Raw genomic sequence first — 20,477 nt, forward strand, 5'->3', positions numbered from 1 at the left:
CTTTTACCGAGCAGATGTCATCTATGTAATTAAAATATTACCTTGTGTACTGTATTGGTGAACTCTTCAGAATTGGATGCAAAAATAAACGTATTACGTTTTGATGTTACACATGACAGTGCCACGTACATCTGGTCTTGTAAAAAACGTTACATGCTTAGTGCAGTTCCATCAACTGTCAGTGATGCTTTGTTAACTGTTTAAAGACGAGTTTAAAGGACAACTGTAGTCATTATAATTGTGAAGAAAGTCTTTGGGTGCAGTTGGTATCAAAATAATTTGCCCTGGTACACAGCCTCCCCCCTCCCCCCCCCAAAAAAAAAAAATACTGAAATAAGGTATCAGAATCTTGTTCTGTTGCAAAGTCGGGGTGATTTGAAATTACTCAGTGAAATAATTTGTGTACCTATTTTTAGTATTAATTTGTGCTGTGTAGTTTCTGGCCGCATCAATGAATTTAAAAATCGATAGGGTAATTCAATACTTCCTATTTGTGTCAACAGAGTAATAAATGTGTTAAGGGCCCTCAAACTTGGACGGAATGAAGTCATTTACTTTAAGGGCTTATTCATTTGTAGGTGACAATATAGCCTCTTCCTGAAACCAATAAGTGTTTCAGCTGACATGTTGTGAACATCCATCTGTAGTGTTTCAATTAATTCGGAGACGTTAAATCCTGAAACAAAGGTATAATTATTATTTGTTTCACCTTTTTCAGCTTGAAATAAGGTATTTCCAATTTTAGGAAGATTATCAGCAAAATGTACTTTATCTTGTCCGGAAGACAGAACTCTCATATTAATTTTAAGTTCCAATTTTACTATATGTGGCCACAGATACGATCATTTCAGATATCCCTTGAGTTCGTCGGCCCTCGGCCCTCGTGAGGTTATTGGTAAGATTTGAAGGAAGCCACCAGAGAACAAAACGGTGCAGCCGCTCATACGGCTAGTGTTACGCAAATATCGCGTTTTTCTGTCCGCCGCTTTAACATATATATTATGGGTCGTTAGAACGTCATCACAATCCAAGTAAAGTCATTCATCAGGTACACTATATGGTTTTTGGCCATTTTACAAATGAACAGCAAGGTTAGTAATATTGTAGTTGGCGCTGGTTCTTATACATTGAAGAATAAAAATCCGACAAAACAGCTTCTGAACTACAAATGTAGCAATTCAGCTGAAATCGTTCCACTTCATTTGTCGACTGCAAGCTAAACGTAGCTCGACCGCTGCGTTTGATGACATATGTTGTGTCATATTTTACCTTCTTCACAATGTTTTAACTTTTTTACAAAGTTCCACATTTTTGTGTGCCTCAAATATTTTGAGTAGGAGTGTATTAGTGCGCCCTACCCATCGATTGTCGATTTCGTGTTTTCGGACAGCGGTCTCTAGTCCGCTTACACAGGACATATTTTTTTTATTTTTATTTTATCTTATTTTATTTTATTTTATTTTTTATTTTATTTTATTTATTTTATTTTTTTTTTTTTTTGGTGTTCCGTCGTCATCAGTTGATCTGTGACTCAGATGCTTTTAGAAATATTTCGAGCCTTTTCCTTCAATGATACACAGTGATTTAAGATCTCCCCGTGGGCCATGAATAAGGTTGCTATCCGTCCCGGTGTATCGGGAACGTCACCTTTATGGACCTTCTTCTCCCGACATCACTACAAGACCCAATTTTGTCTCGATTTTACAGCGTACCACAACGATTTTGGCTCAAGTATTGAACTAACACCATCTGTTGGCACAAATGTAAATGTAGACTCAGTTTTATTTATGACAACAAGTTTATGTTGACAAGGTTGTCTCACACATGGTGTCGGATGTTGCGTATCGTGAATCGACGATGCAAGTACCTTCTAGATCTAGCGCCATCATTCGAGAAAATACCAGATTTCTCCATTAGTACGGGGCTGCAACTATTTAAGCAGCTCCACGCAGATGAATCAGTCAGTTCCCACTTGAATAAAGATCTGGTACGACCATTCTTTCTAAACTTAATAGGAACGACGAGCGCAAGATAGTACTGTTTGAAGTATTTACTGCTGGTACATAAGGAGTGTAGTGTATAGTAACGTGAACTTCGATGACTAAAGTGTTATTGTCGACTGTTAACCGTCTAATAAACTTATCAGAACTTACGAAAGTACCTAAAAATGGAAAGAAAAAGACAAATGTTGATGGTGTTGAGACACCCATTTTTTCTTACAGAAAACCTACCACCACAGATGTCAGTATTGATAACTCATCTTGCCACCCCACCAACAAAAAATGGCATATTTCAGAGCCATGGTGCCGTCCGCTGTGGCCGAGTGGTTCTAGGCGCTTCAGTCAGGAACCGCGCTGCTGCTACGGTCGCAGGTTCGAATCCTGCCTCGGGCATGGATGTGTATGGTGTCCTTAGGTTAGTTAGGTTGAAGTAGTTGTAATGCTAGGGGACTGATGACCTGAGATGTTAAGTCCCATAGTTTTTAGAACCATTTGAAGAGCCATGGTACACCGAATTAAAAAAGTACCAATGAGTGACACAGACCAACAAAATGAAATCAATATGATTAAAACAGTTGCTCATAATAATGGATGTAAACCCATAATAACAGAAAAACTCGACAACAAAATTCAAAGAAAAACCACAGATCCACTTGAAAGCAATTCACATAACATGCGCTCCAAGCCAAATCGGTGTGCCACAGAAGAAAAACTTAAATATGCTGCTCTCCCACACATAGGTCGACTATCATACCAAATAGTAAACTTATTTAAAAAGAAAAATATCACAGTCAGCTATTCCACAAATAATAAATTACAACAAAAAGTAATCCATGATGTAAACACCTCCAAGAGCCCCTACAGTAAGTCAGGAATATACAAGCTCAAATGCGATGCATGACAGAAATTCTACATTGGACCAACAGGCAGAAGTTTTGAAATTAGATACAAAGAACACATTGATGCTTTAAGGTTTGACAACTTGAATAAATCTGCATTTGCAGCCCATATTGATGAAGGAAAAAACCATTCAGTGAGAAACATTGAGAACAACTTAAAAATTTTACACGTAGCAGATATGGGATCCACTATGAATTTACTGGAAGAAATAGAAATACACAAACACAAAAACTGCACCCCCAGGCTGTCTCCTTAATGAACAAACTGAGTTGGCTAACACCCCCTTTCCTGAAGAACTTCGAAAAATTATTTTCCACCCTCCAAAGCAAATAGTATTCCTGCACCTATGTGTAGATCAAGTACCAAATTTATATCTTACTGATGCTAAATGTAAATAAATAATGTACTGTCTTACCCATATACACATAATAAAAAAAATCTTTGACATGGAACGTCTTTATAATTAGTTTAGCAGTATTTGCTCTAATATTCACAAAATCAATGTCTCTCTGTACTGGTGTAAAAGGCGTTTCAGTTACATAAGTGAATATATGATCTTTTTCCAAACATGGAGCACCTTTATAATGTTACGATATATCATAGCATCATTGACACTCATATGTTTGTAAACACTTCGTATCTGTCAAAACTTGCAGTGCATGTTGGAAGTCTGTTCTGTGACTAATATGAAGTGCTCAGTGATACAAATTTACGTGTGCAACGGTAGGAATGTGGTGGAGGTGTTTTCAGTGACAAATCTGAAGCGCTCAATTATACAAGTTTGCGTGTGCAATGATGGGAATGTGGCAAAAACTACGAGCTCCGTCTGCTGGATGAAACTATGTAAACAAGTACTCCAAACTGGCATTTCACTTGAGTCACACCCCAATGCAAACCTGTAACGCAATCATCTGTGTTACGTGCTTATAATTGTGTTTTATTTTAATTTTAGGACAACTAATCAGTAAAAAATGCACCACATGTTCTAATGAAAGCATGAAAGCCGTCTGACGATGAATTGTAATGATTCGAAACCGGTAGTGGTACCTTTTGAATACAGGAACTTAAAATAAATTTTTGGCTCGTTGCTGTCTCAACATCATCAAAATTTGTCTTCAAATAACAGCCACGGTCTCCAACCATGTCATCATATGACAAAATTGCACTGGAACGAAAAAGTGTCGCTTTTCGGATGATTAGACAAAATAATGGTCTTTTGTCAAGAAAGAAAGTGTGGATTAGGAGAGGTTGTGTGAGATTTGTTGCTGTTTCATCTCAGTAAGTCATGGAGGTAAGGCAGAAGTCAGGCATCACATTACAAACAAATTCTCGATGGTATCGACATAACGATTAAAGAAGATACCCAGTAATAATTGCTCGTTGCTGCTGCAGAACTGACAGCTTCTTGTAATGTTATCTAGCACCATCAGTCCTTCAGTTCTCTTGACAGGATCCTAAAACTGAATAGCACAGTGTATCCTGACTCCAAAGTCGCCGCAAGGCAGTCTACAGCCAGGACAAGAGCTACAGTGATTATTAAAAATTTTCTCGTACCACACTCCGTGACAGAAGGAATAAAACAATTGCAAGAAATTTAATTTTACGTCATAGGCACTGACGCATCGAACCACAAGGGTGGATTGATGTTTCCTTTTGTTCTTCAATACTATACTGAAACTGACGGAATCCAGCAGAAGCTGTTGAAGTCTGATTCCCTGAATAGCGGAACACAGGAGACAACTGCAAAGATTTGTATAGACGATTTAAGAAACCAACAAATGCCATTAGATAAATTAATCGCTTTTAGTGGAGACAAAACCAATAACAACTTCGGAAGGCTTCAACGGCGCGGCCATCGGAATGTGTTTCACCAAATTAAAGAAACAACGAGGAAAAATTACTGGAATAATGGTCGTGAAAATACTTAATTATTTATCAATGTACACGGTAAGGACAAAGAAACTGAAAGAGTGCAGTTTATACATTGATGTCAATCACCAAACTCTTCCATCTCACTCGGAAATAAGACGGCTGTCGTTAATGCCCACAGTTGAGAAACTTCTTTGATTTTATTAAAACAGGTTTTTTCAATAGTCTAATCGGTGAAATTACTTCATGTTTCAGCAATAAATCTTGGCTTTGTTTGAAAAAAGTATATAAACCTTGGAGAACAATGAAGTCTCGATAGGTGAAATAAGAAAATATATTAACCCGACAGTTAAAGTTGTCTGAATGAAAGGAAGATTGCCATTGTTATTGACATACAAACCAAGATAAATTTGAACAAATTAAAGTATGGTAACCCTAACCAAGAAATTATGGTTTTGATTTCGAAATTTGAGAAAGAGACAATGGCTTCCTATACCATAGCATTTGATTACTTAGAGAAATGGGCTATTTCTTTAAATAAATATCAAGTATTTGATTGGATGACGCTATCTGATTGGGTGATGATAGAAAACACTGTTATATACCTGGCCACAAAATAGTGTGAAGATTTCTGGTGACAATTGTTTTCAGCAACATACGTGTCTGAAGAATTTTTTAGAAACTTATCTTGACTCGGAAGAATGAAAGTCTAAACATTCGCCGGCCGAAGTGGCCGTGCGGTTAAAGGCGCTGCAGTCTGGAACCGCAAGACCGCTACGGTCGCAGGTTCGAATCCTGCCTCAGGCATGGATGTTTGTGATGTCCTTAGGTTAGTTAGGTTTAACTAGTTCTAAGTTCTAGGGGACTAATGACCTCAGCAGTTGAGTCCCATAGTGCTCAGAGCCATTTTTTTTCTAAACATTCAATGGAAGAAAGGTGGGTTTACTTTCTTAAGGGAACCGAAAATCCTGAATGCAAAAGCTAACTGGTAAAATAATGAAAGTATTTATTTTCTAATCCTGCACAAAACTCCACTGTGGACGGAGTAATTTCGTTGATGTCGGACCATTGGACTGATGAAAGAAAGTGACTGCAGCCGGGGACTGTGGAATCAATCTTACAGTGCCAGGTTAGCTACAAGCTGACTTGCGTATGTAAAAGGGAAAAACAACTTGCTAATTCTGTAGCAGCAAGTTCCATGTAATTGAGTACTAAATAAAAAGTGATTATATTAATTAAATTATTTATTTCATTCGTACACCCCCTTCTCGTAGTGTCGCGACGAGGTCCCAGCTAGATATGGCAACCCTAGCCATGAACCTTGTCTTTTACCACAGAGCCATTAAGTCTTTGGTTCTCGTTATTCTTTGATTTCACTGATGTGATTACATTGCCGATTTGGTCTGATGTGATGCTATTGGTTAACTATAGAAGCGGATGTACTGTATGTGTGGGAATCCAGGTTTTTACCATTCAACGTGTATGAAAACATGGAGAACCAAAAATACGTGCTTAATTTACGAGAAGTAGTAGTTTTTTCAGTTAAAGAAAAAACACTCGCTTGAGTTGTTCCATTGGTATAAATTTTATCTTTAATCTCAGGCCATTTCTGATTAGACGTCATCGCCATGAAAATGTCAGGCTTTCGTAATTTTTTACATATGTCATCGGGTCTTGCGTCTTTTAATGTCTCCTCCAGCAAAAGTTCATGGCAGTCTCTCCAACTACCCTGTGTTATTGCTATGTTTATTTGAATGAAACACATCCTGCAGGTGAACACAATTTTCAGCGCGCAGTTCAGTTTCACTGCGCCGTATAAATGCCAAACTTTCCCATTCTATGTTTACGTATTGATCAACTAAATATTGAGTATCATGCCGTATCTAAGGAAAACATAAAATTTGTTCTGGCACTACATTATATTATAGCAATCATAATTCAAGGATAAACTTTTTCTGTACTGAAACCCTAGTAGTCGGATCAACATCAGGAATATCGACTTAATAGCCACCTTCAATTCGACCTATCATCGAGGGAGATTGTGGGCTGTTGTAGGATTGATGTAACACTGAATTTCTGCGGAGATTCTCGTCGATACAACGAGCACAATATCCCTTTAGTCAAATTGTTGTAAAGTAATCACAGCTGCTATTTCGCTCGTAGATGAATCATTATAATGACCACGATGTTCACAAGTAAACACCCTGTTGGCGTGAATAGCTACACTGTAGTGTTGGACATTAGGAGGAACACTTTCCGTCGCAGTTTTAAAATACTGTATGAACGTGCGTGCGTGTGTGTGTGTGTGTATATATATATGTTTGTAGGTATGTGTGTACCTAATTTCACTTCATCCATCCTTTCTTGGAGGATGTTAGGATAACAGGCGATATATTTTTAATCAGCAATAAATAAACCTACAGCTGTATTTTCGTCTCCAGTTTATTCCAGAAACGACTGGTTTCAGCATTCCATTATGCCATCATCATGCTGTCTGTGATAAGAGAGCAGCTGAGGTTACACTGAGATGACAAAAGCCATAGGATAGCGATATTCACTTACACAGATGGCGGAAGTATCGAGTGCACAAGGTTTAAAAGGTAAGTGCATTGGCGGAGCTGTCATTTGTACTTAGTGATTCATGTGAAAAGGTTTTCAACATGATTTTACCGCACGACCGGAATTAAAAGACTTTGAACGCGGTACGTTAGTTGGAGCTAGACGCTTGGGACATTCCGTTTTGAAAATCGTTAAAGAATTCAGTATTCAGAGATCCGCAGTGTCAAGAGTGTGTCGAAAACATAAAATTTCAGGCATTATCTCTCACCACTATCAACACAGTGGTTGACAGCCTTCATTTAACGACCAAGAGCTGCGGCATTTGCCTAGAATTGTCAGTGCAAATAGAGTAACACTGCGTGAAGTAACCGCAGAAATCAGTGCAGAATGTGTGAATCGAAAACGGTGGCCTCGTCAGATGAGTCCCGATTACTGTTAGTAAGACCTGATGGTAGGGCTTGAGTGCGGCGCAGACCCAACTAAGCCATGTACGCAAGTTACCAACAAGTGACTGCGCAAGCTGGTGGTAGTTCCATAATGGAGTGATATGTGCTTACATGGAATGGGCAGGGTCCTCTTGTCTAGGTGAATTGTTCGTTGGCTGTGAATGGTAATGTTCGGCTACAGGGAGAACATCTGCAGCGCTTCATCGACTTCATGTTCCAAAACATCGATGGAATTTGTATTGATAATAGTGAACCGTGTCTCGTGGCCACAATTGTTCGTGATTGGTTTGAAGAACATTCCGAACGATTCGAGAGAATGATTTGACCATCGAACAATTATGGGTCGGAATCGAGATGTCAGATCGCTCTCAAAATCCTGCATCGGGCCACTTTCGCAATACGGATGGCTTTAGGTCCAGCATGGCTCAGTATTTCTGTAGAGGACTTCTAATGATTAGCTGTACCACGACGGGCGAAATGGGTTCTGACACCATACGAGGAGGTTCCCCATGACTTTTATCACCTCATTTTATGTATATTGACAGACAAAATGTCACACGAAAGTGAATTAGTACCAGCACATTCGTATTTAATACGTCTGTACGAGTACGCTCGTAAACAATATGAAGGTTCAGATTGTACGCAGAAACCGGGTGCCTCTGGATAAATTAGGGATGAAAATACAGCCGTTAATTATGCATGTACGTGTGAATGAAATATGTCTTACAGTTTTCTCACGAGTGGTCTGTCAAGTTGGTATCAGGAATTTTAATTACTTCGTGTAGCTGCTTGTGTCACTGTATCAACAATGGAGTAAATTCCAAAAGTTTATGGTCGTCAGCCCGATGAGAAGGGAAAATGTCTGCCAGGTGGTACACGTGATCCTGTTGTATAAATATTGTCATAAAACCACGTTCAACCACTTGCTGAAGTTTGAATGAGGTTATTTGCATTGCGTTTTTATAACGACAATTATTCTGTTGGCAATCATTAGGATTTAGGTGACTTCCAGTAAGAAGCGTATTCAAAAGTCCTGGTAGCGCGAGATTTTCGGTACACGTTTAACGTTTGAACAGCGCCCGAGTTTGCTCTCGTCTTTCCATCTCAAAGATGCCGTATTGACAAACATAACAGGGATTACGTACAGAAACAGCTGTGTCGTTTTCATAATCCACTGCTGAATCATAATTCATAGCAGAATATTCATTACTCAAGCATGTATTAACATTTCGCGTTCTGTCGCTACCTTGTCTAACGCTTCTCTGACGGTAACGTATCCTATTTAATTTCCATTCTCTTTATTGAGACGTTTCTCACTCTGTCTGAGCATTATATTATCGCGATATAAAGGTAAACGAACGTTACTATTCGTTGACTACTCCGGGTGTGACAATGTAGTAACAGTCACGCATTTTGTTGATCATAGGTTTCAAATGGCTCTGAGCACTATGGGACTTAACTTCTGAGGTCATCAGTCCCCTAGAACTTATAACTATTTAAAACTAATTAACCTGAGGACATCACACACATCCACGCCCGAGGCAGGATTCGAACCTGCGACCGTAGCGGTCGCGCGGTTCCAGACTGCAGCGCCTAGAACCACTCGACCACCCCGGCCGGCATCATCATAGGTTTCACATCTCCTTTGAGAAGTGTTATGCCCTCTGACATGTGATAAACGTGTTTCTCTTTCTTCATCATGTTCATTACTTCGTATTAACTGCATTATTTTAGAATCAAATATATTGCTTGTTTGCACTTCATCGAGGTATGATTTTTTTAAAAACTTTGAAAGTATTGTGGGCTCCAATCGCGGCCGGCTTCGTAAACAACCAGCAGTGCTTGGTGTTGCAATCAGCGGCCTTAGCGCCCATCACCGCCAGCTGGCAAATGCATAGTTTTCGCAGCGTCAGGCAACAGTAATAATAATGATATAGCTGACAAACCCAGCATTGAGTAGATATCGATTTTGTTAATTTTCAATTAGAAACGAAAATAAAAACTGAACCCTGTATGAAGCGTAAAATCCCGCACAGTTTCTGTACGATGGGCGCAGTTACTTGGTGTCTACAACGCAATTTCGTAAACGTCTTTTTCGCAACGCATCCTCATTCCTTTATAGACGGCGATTTTTTTCTTTTTTTCCCGACATCTGTTTGCGACTCGGACTTGAGGGCTGTCAAAAGCGCTGCCAGGCATCAGGGATTCTGCTAAACTGACTCGATTATAGGATTTTCGTAGTAGTAAAGAGTACATGAATGAGAACTTCATGCATGATGCGGCATTTTTTCACTCAGATCCATATTTAAGACGGCATTTCTCTCGAAACATGTTTCGTAGAGTGATATATTCGTCAATTTAGTGGTGTAAGTGGAAACTATCTGCACAACGCGTCGCGAATAGAATTAGTAGCAAAGAAGCCGTGCATTTAAATATCATTCACAATACCTCAGTTTATCAAGCATCCCAGTGTTTGTGATATATCTCCTGAACTATGATGGGTAGTTCTTACTCCCAGAGCAACACACACACACACACACACACACGCACGCACACAAAACATATACAGGGTGTTACCAAAAGGTACGGCAAAACTTTCAGGAAACATTCCTCACACACAAAGAAAGAAAATATGTTATGTGGACATGTGTCCGGAAACGCTTAATTTCCATGTTAGAGCTCATTTTAGTTTCATCAGTATGTACTGTACTTCCTCGATTCACCGCCAAATTGCAAATTTTCACAATCAACATGTGTGGGCTGACGAGAATCCGCACGCAATTGTGGTTCAAATGGTTCAAATGGCTCTGAGCACTGTGGGACTTAACATCTATGGTCATCAGTCCCCTAGAACTTAGAACTACTTAAACCTAACCAACCTAAGGACATCACACAACACCCAGCCATCACGAGGCAGAGAAAATCAATGACCCCGCCGGGAATCGAACCCGGGAACCCGGGCGTGGGAAGCGAGAACGCTACCGCACGACCAACGCAATTGTGCAATCACGTCATCAACACAGATTTTCTGTGAACGTTTGGGCAGGCATTGTTGATGTCTTGATTGGGCCCCATGTTCTTCCACCTACACTCAATGGAGCACGTTAACATGATTTCCTAAGGGATACTCTACCTGTGCTGCTAGAACATGTGCCTTTACAAGTACGACACAACATGTGGTTCATGCACGATGGAGCTCCTGCACATTTCAATCGAAGTGTTCGTACGCTTCTCAACAACAGATTCGATGACCGATGGATTGGTAGAGGCGGACCAATTCCATGGCCTCCACGCTCTCCTGACGTCAACCCTCTTGACTTTCATTTATGGGGGCATTTGAAAGCTCTTGTCTACGCAACCCCGGTACCAAATGTAGAGACTCTTCGTGCTCGTATTGTGGACGGCTGTGATACAATACGCCATTCTCCAGGGCTGCATCAGCGCATCAGAGATTCCATGCGACGGAGGGTGGATGCATGTATCCTCGCTAACGGAGGACATTTTGAACATTTCCTGTAACAAAGTGTTTGAAGTCACGTTGGTACGTTCTGTTGCTGTGTGTTTGCATTCCATGATTAATGTGATTTGAAGAGAAGTAATAGAATGAGCTCTAACATGCTAAGTAAGCGTTTCCGGACACATGTCCACATAACATATTTTCTTTCTTTGTGTGTGAGGAATGTTTCCTGAAAGTTTGGCCGTACCTTTTTGTAACGCCCTATATATATATATATATATATATATATATATATATATATATATATATATATATATATATATATATATATATGGTGGTTCATTGGTAGTGGCCGGGCCAAATACTTCACGAAATAAGCATTAAACGAAAAAACTACAAAGAACAAAACTCGTCTAGCTTGAAGGCGGAAACCAGGTGACACTCGTGGTTGGCCCGCTAAATGGCGCTGTCATAGGTCAAACGGATATAAACTGCGTTTTCTAAAATAGGAACTCCCATTTTTTATTACATATTCATGTAGTACGTAAAAAAATATGAATGTTTAAGTTGGACCACATTTTTCGCTTTGTGATAGATGGCGCTGATATAGTCATAAACGTATAAGTACATGGTATCACGTAACATTCCACCAGTGCGGACGGTACTCGCGTCGTGATACATTACCCTTTTAAAATGGACCGTTTACCAATTGCGGAAATGGTCGATATCGTGTTGATGTATGGCTATTGCGATAAAAATGCCCAACGGGCGTGTGCTATGTATGCTATTCGGTATCTTGGACGACATCATCCAAGTGTTACATTATTTAAGGAAACAAGAAGTGTTCAGCCACATGTGAAACGTCAACCACGACCAGCAACAAATGATGAATCCCAAGTAGATGTTTTAGCTGCTGTCGCGGCTAATCCGCATATCGGTAGCAGACAAATTGCGCTAGAATCGGGAATCTCAAAAACGTCGGTGTTGAGAATGCTACATCAACATCTAATGCACCCGTACCATATTTCTATGCACCAGGAATCGCATGGCGGCGACTCTGAATGTCGTGTACAGTTCTCCCACTGCGCACAAGAGAAATTACGGGACGGTGACAGATTTTTTGCACGCGTTCTATTTAGCGACGAAGCGTCATTCACCAACAGCAGAGACGTAAACCGGCATAATATGCACTATTGGGCATGGCACATGCACGATGGCTGCGACAAGTGGATCATCAGCGACCTTGGCGGGTTAATGTATGGTGCGGCATGATGGGAGGAAGGATAACTGGCCCCGACTTTATCGGTGGCAATCTAAATGGTGCAATGTATGCTGATTTCCTACGTAATGTTCTACCGATGTTACTACAAGATGTTTCACTGCGTGACAGGATGGCGATGTATTTCCAACATTATGGATGTCCAGCACATAGCTCGCGTGCGGCTGAAGCGGTACTGAATAGCATATTTCATGACAGGTGGATTGGTCGTCGAAGCACCATACCATGTCCCACACGTTCACTGGATCTGACATCCCCGTATTTCTTTCTGTGGGAAAAGTTGAAAGATATTTGCTATCTTGACGGACATCATTTTGAGCATTTATTGCATTAATGTGGTATTTACAGGTAATCACGCTGTATCAGCATGCGTTCTCAGAAATGGTAAGTTCACGAAAGTACATGTATCACATTGGAACAACCAAAATAAAATGTTCAAACGTACCTAAGTTCTGTATTTTAATTTAACAAACGTACCTGTTATCAAATGTTCATCTAAAATTGTGAGCCATATGTTTGTGACTATTACAGCGCCATCTATCACAAATCGGAAAATGTGGTCCAACTAAAACATTCATATTTCTTTATATAATACACGAATATGTAATAAAAAATGGGGGTTCCTATTTTAAAAAAAACGCAGTTGATATCCGTTTGAACTGGTACACCTGTCTAATATAGTGGACTAGACTAATGTCTAAGTAGTGCAGTGGGGAACAACACCATGAATCCTGCAGGGCTGCCCATAAATCCTAAGAGAACGACAGGGTGGAGATCTCTTCTGAAAAGCACGTTGTAAGGCATCCCCGATATGCTCAATCATGTTCATGCCTGGGGAGTTAGGTGGCCAATGAAAGTGTTTAAAACTCAGAAGAGTGTTGCTGAAGCCACTCTGTACCGTTTCTGGATGTGTGGGATGTCGCATTGTGCTGCTGGAATTGCCCAAGTCCGTCGGAATGGACAATGGACATGAATCGATGCAGGTGATCAGACAGTATGCTTACTTATGTGTCACCTTTCAATGTCGTATCTAGATGTATCAAGGGTCCCCATGCAGGGTCCACGGTTTCATCCGCTCGATACAGTTTGAAACGAGACTTCTCCGACCAGGCAACATGTTTCCAGTCATCAACAGTCCATTTTCGATGTTGACGGGCCAGGCGAGGCGTAAAGCTTTGTGTCGTGCAGTCAGCAAGGGTACATGAGTGGACCTTGGGCTCCGAGGGCCCATATCGATTATGTTTCGTTGAATGGTTCGCACGCTGACACTTGTTGATGGCTCAGCACTGAAATCTGCAGCAATTTGCGGTAGGATTGCACTTCTGTCGCGTTGAAAGATTCTCTTCAGTCGTCGTTGGCCCCTTTCTGGCAGGATCTTTTTCCGGTCGCAGTTTTGATGTTTTACCGGGTTCCTGATGTTCACAGTACGCTATTCAAATCGGAACACGTCCGCTCCTCAACGGCTGAGATTCGAAGCTAGGACGAGCTAGAAGCGCTTTTCGCCACCGTCACTATTACAGCAGTACAATGACGCCATCTGCGCAGTTTGTAACTCAGGGTCACTTAGGAATATTCTGGACATTCTTCATTATCGTGTGGTTTTGCAGTTTCAGCTTACAGTTTCAGAGCTATCGAACTGCCATTGCTGGCGCCGCTCGCTCTCAGTTTTTCAGTTTTGCGAAACCTAGCTGACTTATAAAAATTTCTATAAGAATGCCACTTATTGTGCAAATTCTTGACTAAGAAATAAAAGTCCATTAATTTACTGATGCTGCACAACCATTATCATGTACTTGTTGCTACGTATTTAGCACTTCCGATGGTTTCAGATACTAGTTCTTACTAACGCTATCAAAGTGTCCTCTTATAAATAGTTTGCTTATTGCGGGACAGAGGTTACATGGTCAGTATTGTATAATGTTTAATTTTGGCTGCAGGTACAGACAAGTCTTTGCAGAAGTGAATGTCTATATCATACTGGTCGAATTAATCCTTGCCGGCCGAAGTGGCCGTGCGGTTAAAGGCGCTGCAGCCTGGAACCGCGAGAACGCTACGGTCGCAGGTTCGAATCCTGCCTCGGGCATGGATGTTTGTGATGTCATTAGGTTAGTTAGGTTTAACTAGTTCTAAGTTCTAGCGGACTAATGACCTCAGCAGTTGGGTCCCATAGTGCTCAGAACCATTTTTTTTAAAATGAATCCTTAATAGGGATATGTGTCTGCCAAGCAGAGTAAAAGAAATATTGCCTTTCTGGCAAAGTGGTACATTAATGTGTTACTGAACTGCACAAACCGAGCAATAATTCAGTAAACATCCCCATCAATTAAGGATTCCACTATGTACTCCTTTCATGATTACTCATATTAATGGAAAGCTACAAAAATGCATAAATTGTGTAAAGAAATGTCAAATATAATTGGCAAAAATTCACAAATATTTTTAGGTAATTAATCCCCCTAAAAAATGTTTTTCTGTAACATTCCAAGCATACAGGTCTATCACAATACACAGAGTTATATGCAGTATTCCTTTTGTTCTGGTAAGGGAAAAGAATACACTTCCTCTTTGTTTCCAGTTTGTCATTCTTCAGCATCTTTTACTTTTTTTACTTCTTCCTGGAGTCTTTTTTGAGGAAGTTTTGATCTGTTACCTTCAAATCTCCTCTAAAATTTGAGAAAAGGAGATTATTTTCAGGATGAGGTCAGTTACGTTACCAGAAAGTTCCTAGACGAATCTGTGCTTGGAGACTAAAGCAGAAGTGACTGTTAACTGCACTGATGATTTATTAATTTTCTGCTAGGTGAGTAGCTGGCACATTTTTGGTCCAAAGTGTCAACTCCACCATTGGTGCTGTTGTAGAAGGACACAGTTTCATGTTTCCCTGTCACTTCATCCGCTCCTTTTCAGGAATGCATACTAGAAAACAGTATTACTGCTTTCTTCTTCCTCGGGGCTTCTGACAACAGAGAAATTTTGTCACTGAAACCATAAAGAGAAAATCCAGCAACCTAAACGAGATAGATGTAGTAACGAAAATAGAGTGTTCATTATTTCAGAAATAATCCCCATAACTGTTAATAAATGTATCCCGTTGTGGGACAATATTGGCAAAAATTTAATGACAAATTACTAGCAATTGCAACTTTGATTGTAGCCAGGCGTACGCTTCATCGTCTGAAGCAAATAAAAGGCCACCAATTTCCTCCTTCAGAGCTAGAAAAATATGGTAATCGGGTGGGGAGAGATAGGGACTGTGTGGAGAACATGGCTTTCCAGAGAAGCTTCTGAAGCGTATTTGAAACAACAGGCATACCAGCTCCGGGTAAGTCATGATCAAATTTAATTAAATTTACTAATTCTGGCGCAATGTTCCAGGATGCTGATGTGCAGTGGACTTCTGTAGTCAAAGAAAAAGTTTATCATGCGTTCCCTGGAACTGGTGTTCCTGTTGTTTCGAATACGCTGCAGAAGTTCACTGGGAACCATCCATACAGTCTCGACCTTTCCCCATCAGATTTTCGCATTGTGGGAGCCATGAAAAAAGGTATTTGTGGCCGTCGATTTGCTTCGGACGAAGATGAGCGCGCCTGGGTACATCGTGGTTCCTGAGGACACCGCAAACTTTTCCCGTGAAGCCACTGCTAGTCTTGTCTCTCAGTGGTAACACTTTTGAAATAAGCAACAGTTCATTTCTTTTCTTTCCATATGCCTCGTTTTTGTGTGACGGCCCTTAAAGAAGGTAGAAATTCAATCGGAGTTTCTTGATTATTTTTCTTCATTGTGCCTAGGTATGTTACCCCCTTGCTCTGAAGTTGTGGAGGAAAGCCAATTGACAGGAATTACATTCCTGTTCCTGTTTACAACTGGCTGAACTAATCGAAGAACCGATTGCGTAGGAACAGAAAGTTTTCTGTCTTCATTGCTCAGTCCTTGCATATTTGACGTGCTGTACGGGACAACACACTTTGAAGTCTGAACTGACACGAAATCGAGTGGCTAATTTATCTACACAAGTGCATTCTCCAAAGGAGTCTATTTTTGACAACTACTGATGAATGAAGAAATTCCGAAATTAGTGCTGATTTGTCTTCCTTATTTTGCATTTCTCTTGTTTCAGGTTCATCAAATTGCAAAGTGAGAAACATGATTTGGAACCGCTTCACTGATATTGAGGCTCTTAATGTAGGTATTCCAATGTAGTCAGTAGAGAACAGTGACAGCATCTCTTTATGCCTAGGTTTACAGATAGACGTTAGTACAAAAAGCACCACATGTGCTTTTGTTTCATACTTAACAGTAGATCTGCAGTTAGTTTGTTGACGTAGGCCTACTTCAGCTCTCTTTCTGTACTGTTTCAGTTTAGTGATCATCCGTTTCACACTTAGTTCTAAGAGTTCATCGCCAAACACCAAAGACCAAATATGTTGAGTCTTAGGATTGTCGCCTAAATTGTCGACAGCCATCGTTACAACCGGTATTTCGAAGACTACGTTATCACGAGATACCCTTCCTGCTTTAGGTGAGCGTTTAGATTCCTAACAGAACCCGTTTTTCCTTCGTAAACGAAAGGAACTGAAATATATACATGCTTGGTTACCCGTGCTAGAAATGTCAACATCTGAAACAGAGTGTTTTTTATCAGGAGAAGACCTGAAAGTTGCTTTTTCACGAGGAAATTAAGAATCACAACCGCAATCACTACAAAATAAATTCTCTAATTTCCTCTCCAACTACTTCTTCCCACGTCCTGGCAAGTTTATGTTCAAAATAAAGATCACCTATTCTCAATACTTCGGTTCACCTCCTTTTTCGTGGTCGAATATGCTCATTTTCTCCATCCGTATAATGTATTACAGAAGTGCTAGACCCTTAACTTATAATAAAATCTAAGAGAAAATGCAGTTACCTGCATCTAGTTCTACAAACCAGAAATAAAAGTATCACTTTTGGAAATACGTGTCTAATAGACATGCAACAAAACTTGCGTTACTGTAAATACACTGAGTTAGGGAAACTACGTAATATCTTGTCGGAATTCCTTTTTCCTGGCGTAGTGCAGAAGCTCGACGTGGCAAGGACTCAAATCGTGGGAAGTCCCTTGCAGGAATATTGAGCCAAGCTGCCTCTAAAGCCATACATATTACCAAAGTGTTGGGGTGCAGGATTTTGTACACGAAAAACCTCTCGATTATGTCGCATGTCGGGCTTTTAAGGTAGCCCAATTATTCGCTCGAATTATCCAAAGTGTTCTTCAAACCCATCGCGAACAGTTGTGGGTCAGTGACATGGAGCGTTGTCATGCACAAAAATTCCATCGTAGTTCGGAAACATGAAGTCCACGAATGGCTGCAGACGTTCTCCAAGTAGAAGAACATTACCATTCCAGTCAATGAACGGTTCAGTCTGATTCCAAGTAAACAAAGTCCACGCCATTATGGAGTCACCGCCAGCTTTCCCAGTGCCTTGTTGACAACTTGGGTCGATGGCTTCGTGGGGTCTGCGCCACACTCGAACACTAACATCAGCTCTTATCAACATAAATCGTGAGTTATCTGGCCAGGCCACGCTTTCCCTGCCATCTAACAAGGGAACCTCCCCATCGCACCCCCCTCATATTTAGTTATAAGTTGGCACAGTGGATAGGGCTTGAAAAACTGGATCCAGATCAATCGAGAAAACAGGAAGAAGTTGTGTGGAACTATGGAAAAATAAGCAAAATATACAAACTGAGTAGTCAATGGGCAACATAGGGAACATCAAGGAGAATATGAGCTCAAGAGCGCCGTGGTCCCGTGGTTAGCGTGAGCGGCTGCGGAACGAGAAGTCCTTGGTTCAAGTCGTCCATCGACTCAAAAGTTCAATTTTTTTTTATTTTCAGACAATCATTATCTGTCCGTCCGTCCGTCCGTCCGATGCAAGGTAACTGCGCTGTAGTATGGGGACGCCACACCTACAACAAACATCGAAACACACGTCAGTCGACTACAACGCACGGAAGAGAGTAATCCTCCTAACGAGGCTCCCTGGTTGGCAGTTTACTGTTCACTACTTTGGACGAGAGTGCATTAAATACGTGATATGTATTCCGTGGGCAATATGAATCCAGCAAATATAGCTCGGGCCTTCAATAACAATCGCACGGTTTTGCGATGCGTTCGCAAAACACAGGCGCTAAACTTATTACAGTGAAGAGAGACGTCAGTGAATGAACGGACAGATCATAACTTTGCGAAAATAAAATTTTCACTCGAGGGAAGACTTGAACCAAGGACCTCTAGTTCCTCAGCGGGTCACGCTGACCACGGGACCACGGCGCTCTTAGTTCCCCCAGTCCTTGATGTTTCCTATCTTGCACATGGACTACTAAGTTTGTATATTTTGCTTACTTTTTTCATAGTTCCACACAACTTCTTCTTGTTTTTTTCGATTGATCTGTGTTCAGTTTTTCAAGGCCTATCCACTGTGCCAACTTATAACTAAATCTGAGGGGGGTACGATGGGGAGGTTCCCTTGTAAGGTTCAACCGATATCGTCACGAGATCAGGAGAGGCGCTACAGGCGATGTCGTGCTTTTAGGAAAGGCACACGCGTCGGTCATCTGCTGCCATAGCCCATTAACGCCAAATTGCAACGCGCTGTAATAACGACACGTTCGTAGTACGCCTAACGCTGACTTCTGACTTTACGCAGCGTCGCTTGTCTATTAGCGCTGCTAACGTCACTGTTCTTGGTCGTTACGTGAAGGTCATCGTCATTGCGTTGTCTGTGGTGAGATGTAATGCCTGAAATTTGATATTCTCGGCACGCTCTTCACACTGTGGATCTCAGAAAAGTGAATTCACTAACGATTTCCGAAAGGAAATGTCCAATGCGTCTAACTCCAACTACCACTGCGCGCTCCAAGTCTGTTACTTTCCGTCGTGCGGCCATAATCACGTCGGAAACTATTTAACATGAATCACTTGAGTACACATGATAGCTACACCAGTGCACTGCCCATTTTTACCTTGTGTACGCGATACTATATACTATATATGTGCATATCGCTGTCCCATGCCTTTTGTCACCTCAGTGTATACGTTTCACAGACACTATGATTATTGAGGAAACAATTATAGCACGTGTAGCCGTCATCACTAACAATGACTCACGTCACAAGACTGACCAAGAAACTCATGAACGTGCAGAAGAAATCCCGCCAATTATTCAAACAGTAATGTCACTCCAAGAAAATAAAAGTCCGTGCGTCACACACTTTGCATCAAAGGCTATTCTTCACCTTCCTACTATTGCTACATCTACAGACCCGTAAGCAGTTTTCCAATGTACGGCGGAGTGTACGCAGTGTTCCAGTACCATTTTTCTCTATATCTAGTCCATTAACGGATGGTACAAGTGGAAAAAGATTTTTGATACAACTCAGAATGAGTCCAAACTTCCATGATTTCATTGTAGTGATCGTTACTGGAGACGTTGGAGAACATAGTGTGACCCTCAACTCATTTTGGGACGTGGATGCACAACGCTTTCCTTATAGCGTCTTCCACTAATGCCTCTTTATCATCTCTGTGACACTCTCATACTGCCTAAGTGATCACCTTTGCCGCTCAAGCAAGCCCTAAGTGCAATAATTTAATTTTCCTTATCATTCTTCAGGTATTAGTAATCTGGCTGTTACGCCCTCTTCTTCAGTGCCGCTATCGTTAACAGTAACTCATTTGATTGTTTCAGGCATCTACTTTCATAAAGTTTTTGTGATAACACCTCCTCATTTATTTTTATACTCCTTGACCTGTTCATTTATCGTTTTAAGTCATAGTTCTCGTCTGATTATTGTATTCCTAATCATATCTGATTGTAGCCAGCTTCTCATCTTAGAAACTTCATTTTCGAAGCCTGTGTTCTTCGTTAATTTCCAGTGGTTATTTTTCAAGTCTCACCGCTAAAAAGTATAGCTACTGTCGCCG

Source organism: Schistocerca nitens, chromosome 6 (genome assembly GCF_023898315.1).
Source record: "Schistocerca nitens isolate TAMUIC-IGC-003100 chromosome 6, iqSchNite1.1, whole genome shotgun sequence".
Lineage (NCBI taxonomy): Eukaryota > Metazoa > Arthropoda > Insecta > Orthoptera > Acrididae > Schistocerca > Schistocerca nitens.